Source organism: Notolepis coatsorum, assembly GCF_963971535.1.
Source record: "Notolepis coatsorum genome assembly, contig: SCAFFOLD_2187, whole genome shotgun sequence".
Classification (NCBI taxonomy): Eukaryota; Metazoa; Chordata; class Actinopteri; order Aulopiformes; family Paralepididae; genus Notolepis; species Notolepis coatsorum.
Genome location: NW_028170762.1, coordinates 5001 through 13182, shown reverse-complemented (window position 1 = coordinate 13182; position 8182 = coordinate 5001). Strand labels below are relative to the sequence as shown.

At 40.6% G+C, this 8182-nt stretch overlaps 1 pseudogene across 1 annotated transcript in view; it reads left to right on the top strand.

The window, feature by feature from the left end:
• Window positions 1-1027: 1027 nt before the first annotated feature.
• LOC311248445 (pepsin A-like) overlaps window positions 1028-8182 on the top strand; it is a 10200-nt pseudogene continuing 3045 nt past the window's right edge. The window contains exons 1-5 of the transcript in view: window positions 1028-1083; window positions 1516-1669; window positions 2650-2767; window positions 4127-4245; window positions 5514-5710. The product of the transcript in view is annotated as a pepsin A-like (transcript). The remainder of the gene's footprint in view (window positions 1084-1515; window positions 1670-2649; window positions 2768-4126; window positions 4246-5513; window positions 5711-8182) is intronic.

The following is an 8182-nucleotide window of genomic DNA, read 5'->3' as shown; positions in this document are numbered from 1 at the left end:
GTGTATACATTTTTTTTTAATTTTAACTTTTACATTTTTTTTGTTCACTACCTATCTTTGTGAAAGTGGCTTCTCAGCTCTGGTCCAGCTGAAGACAGAGCAGAGGAACAGATTGGACATTGAGCTGCATGACCTCAGAGTTGCTTTGTCTACCATCACCCCAGACTTTGAGACTCTTGTCAGGAGCAAACAACATCCCCAGTTATCCCATTAGTTCCCTGGGATGTTAAGCTACGAAGTCTGCTAAGAAGGATATATTATTTATTATTATTCTTTTATTTCATTGTGTTTTTTGCCCTAGTTGCACTTTTGTTGCAACCCCAGTTATCCCATTAGTTCCCCCGAACTTACTGTCAGTCTGTTATGTTAAGCTAAGAAGTCTGCTAAGAAACATAATGATTTATTATTATTATTATTATTATTATTATTATTATTATTATTATTATTATTATTATTATTATTATTATTATTATTATTATTATTATTATTATTATTATTATTATTATTATTATTATTATTATTATTATTATTATTATTATTATTATTATTATTATTATTATTATTATTATTATTATTATTATTATTATTATTTTATTTCATTGTGGTTTTAGCCCTAGTTGCACTTTTGTTGCAACCCCAGTTATCCCATTAGTTCCCCCAAACTTAGGTATGTTATGTTAAGCTAAGAAATCTGCTAAGAAGCATATTATTTATTATTATTTTATTTCATTGGGTTTTTAGCCCTAGTTGCACTTTTGTTGCACTTTTTTGTGTTTATTTCATGTTTTTAACAGTGCACGAAAGATTGTGTATTACTGCAAAAAAAAAATAAGAATTTAATAAATCATAGTGGTTCAAAAATTTGGGTCGCGACTTAATGACTAAGGAAAATGTTGGGTCCCGAGGCGAGACCGGTTGAGAACCCTAATCAACAAGAAGGGTGGTGTTCTCTGTCACGTGTCGGCTGAGTCGCTGATGGACTGAACGGTGTTTTTCTGATCCTCGTTGCAGACGACCAGAGATGATGATGAAGTGGGCCGTGGTGCTGTGTGCCGTGGTGGCGCTGTCCCAGTGCCTCGTCCAGTAAGTCACTGTGACCACGTCGCTGCTGACCCATCAGGTCTCGCTTCTTTCTGATGGATCTAACATTTACACCGCCGCCTAATCTCCAATGGTTTCAGGGGGGGGGGGGGAAAACACGATTTAAAACGTCAGGTTTTAAACGTTCAGCTTTTTGCCCTTATGTAGTTAAGAGGGCATTCGATTGCATGACGGATAAAAGCTCTATTGTACGGATACGTCTTTATTTATTATTTTTATTGACGTTTTCCCGTGATAATGACTTATTCTTTCGTTATCTCAATATAACACAAAGTCTGTTCTCTGGTGATAACACATTCATTCATCTCATTATCTCGATACAACACTAAACAGATGGGAGTTGTTGCAAGAACATGAGACGTTTTAGAATTCAAATTGGCTAACATGGCTCCCCCCTGTCACCACGTGTCTCAGCGTCCCCCTGCAGAAGGGCATGTCTGCCAGGGAGAAGCTGGAGGAGCTGGGTCTGTGGGAGACATACAGGGACAGCTACCACCACAACCCGATGGCCAAGTTCGGCGAGCAGTTCTCCTCCGTCTCCCCCGAGTCCCTGACCAACGACGCCGACGTGAGTACAGCCACTCACTCCGACAGATGGACGGATGATTAGTTGGATTTTTACTAGGGATGTTCGATATTGGCTTTTTTACCGGTACCGATATATACCGATATTGTCCAACTCTTAATTTCCGATACCGATATCAACCAATACCAACCGATACCGATATATGCAGGGTTTCCCCCCCTCCCAAAAAACTGAATAATTTCAGGTAATTAACATTACATATCTCTTGTTGTGGAATTAACACAACATTATGCATACCTTTTGACAATAAATAAAATCAGAATTTGTTCTTACTTGCTTGCCTGGGTAAATAATGGTTATAGAAATGTAAAAAAAAAAAAAAAAAAAAATATATATTTTTTTTTGGAAAACCGATACCGATATTTTCCGATATTACATTTTAATGCCAATATCGGCCGAGAATATCGGTAGGCCGATAATATCGGACATCCCTAATTTTTTGTTTAGTTTCGTTTATTTGACAATTGTTGAAATACAGTACAACAAGTCATGCGTCCTAAAATGATCAAGGATAGCAACACAAAAGTCACAGACTTATTTCCATTGTGGTCTCAGCAGCACATAGTATTTACTTAAACATGTATTACACATATTATCATGTGTAATAATATGTACTAATAATAATAATACCCCCCACCTACCCAACCTCCTCCAATGTACAGTTTCTACGTCAAATGTATATACTCTCTTTTTTAGACGCTTTTTGTATCACAAACAGTACTGTCTTTGTCATAAATGTGACGTAAATTCTTCTTCTTCTTCTTCTTCTTCTTCTTCTTCTTCTTCTTCTTCTTCTTCTTCTTCTTCTTCTTCTTCTTCTTCTTCTTCTTCTTCTTCTTCTTCTTCTTCTTCTTCTTCTTCTTCTTCTTCTTCTTCTTCTTCTTCTTCTTCTTCTTCTTCTTCTTCTTCTTCTTCTTCTCCTCCTCCTCCTCCTCCTCCTCCTCCTCCTCCTCCTCCTCCAGCTGGCCTACTTTGGGGTCATCTCCGTTGGAACCCCTCCTCAGTCCTTCAAGGTCATCTTTGACTCTGGCTCTTCCAACCTGTGGATCCCCTCGATCTACTGCAGCAGCGCAGCCTGCAGTGTGTAGTGAAGCACACACACACACACACACACACACACACACACACACACACACACACACACACACACACACACACACACACACACACACACACACACACACACACACACACACACACACACACACCACACACGCACACGCACACGCACACATGCACACATGCACACATGCACACATGCACACATGCACACACACACACACACACACACACACACAGATCCCTTTCATGCCCTGTGAGGCCATTCCATTGATTTACAATCTCTCTCTCTCTCTCTTTTTCACACCAAAGTCTGAGATCAGAGATTAGTCAGTAGTAGTATTGACAGTTTACTGACAGTTTAGTCACTAAAACCCGCTAACCTCAGGACGAGCTGTAGTCGATACGCAGTGCTTAACACATCCACCGCCGTTCACGCTGTACAGCGTTATTGCCCGCCATGCGTTGTCTGCCAAACCATGCTGTACAGCGATATTGAGATCATATTTCATTTTTTCGCCATGGCATTCATAATTCAGCCACCCAGCCTCTGGTGATACAGTGGGATTCTGCACAATATTGCAACGCCTCAATACCGCCGCCTGGTGGATGATCGGGCGAGTTACAACCGGAAGTGGCAATCGGTGCATTTGGGAAATCCGTCCGGCAGTCACATATTGTTGCGGGACTCCAGACATACACTGGCGTGCATATGGATCGCTGCCATAACTCAATAATCTATATGATTTGGGCGTTTATTGCGCCATACAAACCGGAAATGGATCTAGGAGATCGACGTCAAATAAGTGGGATCTTTTTCCTCCAGTCTCGTCGGCGAATGGTAAGAGGGCGCTAACGTCATTTTCAGCCCAATTGTCTATTCATTTCACCGCAAACCGATCTGATCAATATATCACCCATACTACATAAAGCATTTACTGACGATCACGGAATTATAAACGACCCCCCCCCCCCCTTTCCTCCGCGCATGATGACGCATAACGTCATCATACACAGTTGAATTTTTTAATATAGCGTGTATCGGGAATAAACGGCAATCGATAATCTATATATGTGTTTAGGCCTATAACTCACGTCCTAGGAATTACGGCAGAAAACGATAAAAAGATACTTATATTCTAGAAGGTATTTTTGTATGAATGTTTGAATGAAAAAGTATAACGTTCCCACATCCTGAACGATAGATAATCGATGTTGAATGGGCCATAGTAATGTCAATTTAGCAATACAATTTAGAAAGTTATAGCCCTGCAAAGAAGGCGAACATCTCCATAGGCTTAGAGTGGTGGCAGACTGGCTATATTGATGGATATAAGTCATGGCAGGGAAGGTGTTAACCCTTTCCCCTTCTGCTCCCAGGAAACCACGATAAATTCAACCCCGGCGTCAGCAGCACCTATGTGAACGATGGCCACTACCTCAGAATCTCCTACGGTACCGGCAGCATGACCGGCCTCCTGGGTTACGACACGGTGACGGTGAGGAACCACGGCAACCGGTCTCAAAACCCCCGCCCTCTTTTCTCGACCAATCACAAGGATCAAGAAAAGGGGGGGGGGGGTTGAGATAGGTGAACTTCTCATGTTAAAGGACCAATAGGCGGCTGTTGATTTTGGGCAGAATTTTGAAATATTTTCAAATCCCTCAACCGAATTCGCCCTTCCCAATCAGAATGTGCCAGGATGCCTCCAAAGCCACGCCCCGCTAGGTAGCTAACAGGCAGCTATGTGTGCAACTGTTATGCACATAACAATCGTGCATGTCACTAGAGGGATTGATGGACAGCTCACCCGTTCCAATCATTTGACTTGGCCGTTCGTTTAGGTTATCCTAAAATGTACTTTATTGTACCCATCGTGGGCGAAATTATTCACCCGTGTTTAAAAAGTAGGCATTTTCTTTCAAAATCGGTTATCAGTGGTCACAAGCAGCCATTTTGGAAGAGAGACAACTACACAAACATTCCACGCAAGGACCTCGCTCTACTGAGATTTCCAGTTGAGACTTTTGTATCAAAATCCCAAGACTTTGTGATCTTCCTCATTCATTCTTAGGTCTTAGTTAACCTTAAAACAGCAGAGATAGTTTTTAAAGCAAGAAGTCATCAACTGCCATGTAACTTAAAAATGTTGTTTAAAGAACGAGAGGTGACGTATAATTTAAGAAGAACACTCAATTTAAAACAGCCTAGAGCTCGAGCCACACTTAAAAGTATGTCTGTGTCGGTTAAAGGAGTGAAACTCTGGAACAATATACCGGATGAAATAAAAAACAGCAGGAGTATTTTTAAGTTTAAAAAGATGTTTAAAAACAGGGTTCTAGAATCTTATAGTAAAATTTAACCTACAATCTTTTTTTCTTTTCTTTTTTTTCTCTACCATGAAACTCTGGTATTGCAGATGAATTTTAGATTTTTCCTATGTTGGCTTATGTTCTTTTCAGGAACGTTTGTTGATTGTTGATTTTTTGTTTGTTTGTTTGTTTGTTTGTTTTATCTTGCAAACTTTAACTTTTTTTGTTCTTTTCTGGATCGATTTTTGTTGATTTTTGATTGTTTATTTTTTATCTATTTATTTGTTATATTTTTAAAACTAACTTTTTTGAATTTGTTTAATTTTTTTTAATCCGGGGTTGCTTGCTCGTTTGTTTATTTATTTGTAAAAACATTCGAAATAAAATAATTCATTCATTAATTTACAAATCACTATACCGTGTCGTCTTTTTGCGTTCCGGTGGGTGTCATCAGGTGGGCGGACTCGCTGTGACCAAGCAGATCTTTGGGATGAGTACGACGGAAGCTCCCTTCATGCAGTACATGACCGCTGACGGCATCCTGGGCCTGGCCTACCCTCGCCTGGCCGCCTCCGGGGCCACGCCCGTCTTCGACAACATGATGAGGCAGGGTCTGGTGGAGCAGGACATGTTCTCTGTCTACCTGAGCAGGTACAGTATGAATAAGTAGAGATATCTTCTCCGTCTACCTGAGCAGGTACAGTACGAATAAGTAGAGGGGTCTTCTCTTGTCTACCTGCAGGCACGTGCACACATAGAGCCCAAGGGGTGCTTGAGCACCTGCCTTTTTGAGCCTCATAAAAAAGTGCCCTTTTTGAATTTTTTTTAAATACATTCGTTACGCATATAGACTGCCCTTCCAACTGAAAATGTCAGGATAGAATCAAAATATTAGGTAAAGAGAGAGAGATGCCCCATATTCCATTGCAGTTTGCACGGCCTCCTCAGCGTGCCTCTCCGCGGACCTATATATTTTATGCATAGCGTGGGTGGTGATGATGATGATGATGATGATGATAGAAACCGATGTGGCGCATACAGTTGAATGCTGGTATTACACTCACTGAGGGACACGAAGAAGTCAAGTCCGATGGGATTTGGGAATCTCAAATACAAATCAGGATTGGAATAAAAAATGCATTTATATTAAACAATACAGAATATACAGCACTTCTTGGTGATAAAAGTCTTTCAAGGATAAGTGAGCTCCTGCACTGATTATTATAGTTCAATATTCAATATTTGATCACCAAAACCCCCCAAAAAGCATAAAAAGGGGGCCCCCCCGCCCGAAAAGGGCCCTTAAAAATCTGGCTTGTGTGCTACGCGCGCTCGGTTAAAACACACCCCAGTGCCCTTTTCAGCCTTTGAGCACCTGCCCCTCTAAAGTCCTGTGCACGTCCCTGTCTACCTGAGTAGGTACAGTATGAATAAGTAGAGATATCTTCTCCTCTCTACCTGAGCAGGTACAGTATGAATAAGTAGAGATATCTTCTCCTCTCTACCTGAGCAGGTACAGTATGAATAAGTAGAGATATCTTCTCCTCTCTACCTGAGCAGGTACAGTATGAATAAGTAGAGATATCTTCTCCTGTCTACCTGAGCAGGTACAGTATGAATAAGTAGAGATATCTTCTCCTGTCCACCTGAGCAGGTACAGTATGAATAAGTAGAGATATCTTCTCCTGTCTACCTGAGCAGGTACAGTATGAATAAGTAGAGATATCTTCTCCTGTCTACCTGAGCAGGTACAGTATGAATAAGTAGAGATATCTTCTCTGTCTACCTGAGCAGGTACAGTATGAATAAGTAGAGATATCTTCTCCTCTCTACCTGAGCAGGTACAGTATGAATAAGTAGAGATATCTTCTCCTCTCTATCTGAGCAGGTACAGTATGAATAAGTAGAGATATCTTCTCCTGTCTACCTGAGCAGGTACAGTATGAATAAGTAGAGATATCTTCTCCTGTCTACCTGAGCAGGTACAGTATGAATAAGTAGAGATATCTTCTCTTGTCTACCTGAGCAGGTACAGTATGAATAAGTAGAGATATCTTCTCCTCTCTACCTGAGCAGGTACAGTATGAATAAGTAGAGATATCTTCTCCTGTCTACCTGAGCAGGTACAGTATGAATAAGTAGAGATATCTTCTCCTCTCTATCTGAGCAGGTACAGTATGAATAAGTAGAGATATCTTCTCTTGTCTACCTGAGCAGGTACAGTATGAATAAGTAGAGATATCTTCTCCTCTCTACCTGAGCAGGTACAGTATGAATAAGTAGAGATATCTTCTCCTGTCTACCTGAGCAAGTACAGTATGAATAAGTAGAGATATCTTCTCCTGTCTATCTGAGCAGGTACAGTATGAATAAGTAGAGATATCTTCTCCTCTCTACCTGAGCAGGTACAGTATGAATAAGTAGAGATATCTTCTCCTGTCTACCTGAGCAGGTACAGTATGAATAAGTAGAGATATCTTCTCCTCTCTACCTGAGCAGGTACAGTATGAATAAGTAGAGATATCTTCTCTGTCTACCTGAGCAGGTACAGTATGAATAAGTAGAGATATCTTCTCTGTCTACCTGAGCAGGTACAGTATGAATAAGTAGAGATATCTTCTCCTCTCTACCTGAGCAGGTACAGTATGAATAAGTAGAGATATCTTCTCCTCTCTACCTGAGCAGGTACAGTATGAATAAGTAGAGATATCTTCTCTGTCTACCTGAGCAGGTACAGTATGAATAAGTAGAGATATCTTCTCCTCTCTACCTGAGCAGGTACAGTATGAATAAGTAGAGATATCTTCTCTGTCTACCTGAGCAGGTACAGTATGAATAAGTAGAGATATCTTCTCTGTCTACCTGAGCAGGTACAGTATGAATAAGTAGAGATATCTTCTCCTGTCTACCTGAGCAGGTACAGTATGAATAAGTAGAGATATCTTCTCCTCTCTACCTGAGCAGGTACAGTATGAATAAGTAGAGATATCTTCTCTGTCTACCTGAGCAGGTACAGTATGAATAAGTAGAGATATCTTCTCCTCTCTATCTGAGCAGGTACAGTATGAATAAGTAGAGATATCTTCTCCTCTCTACCTGAGCAGGTACAGTATGAATAAGTAG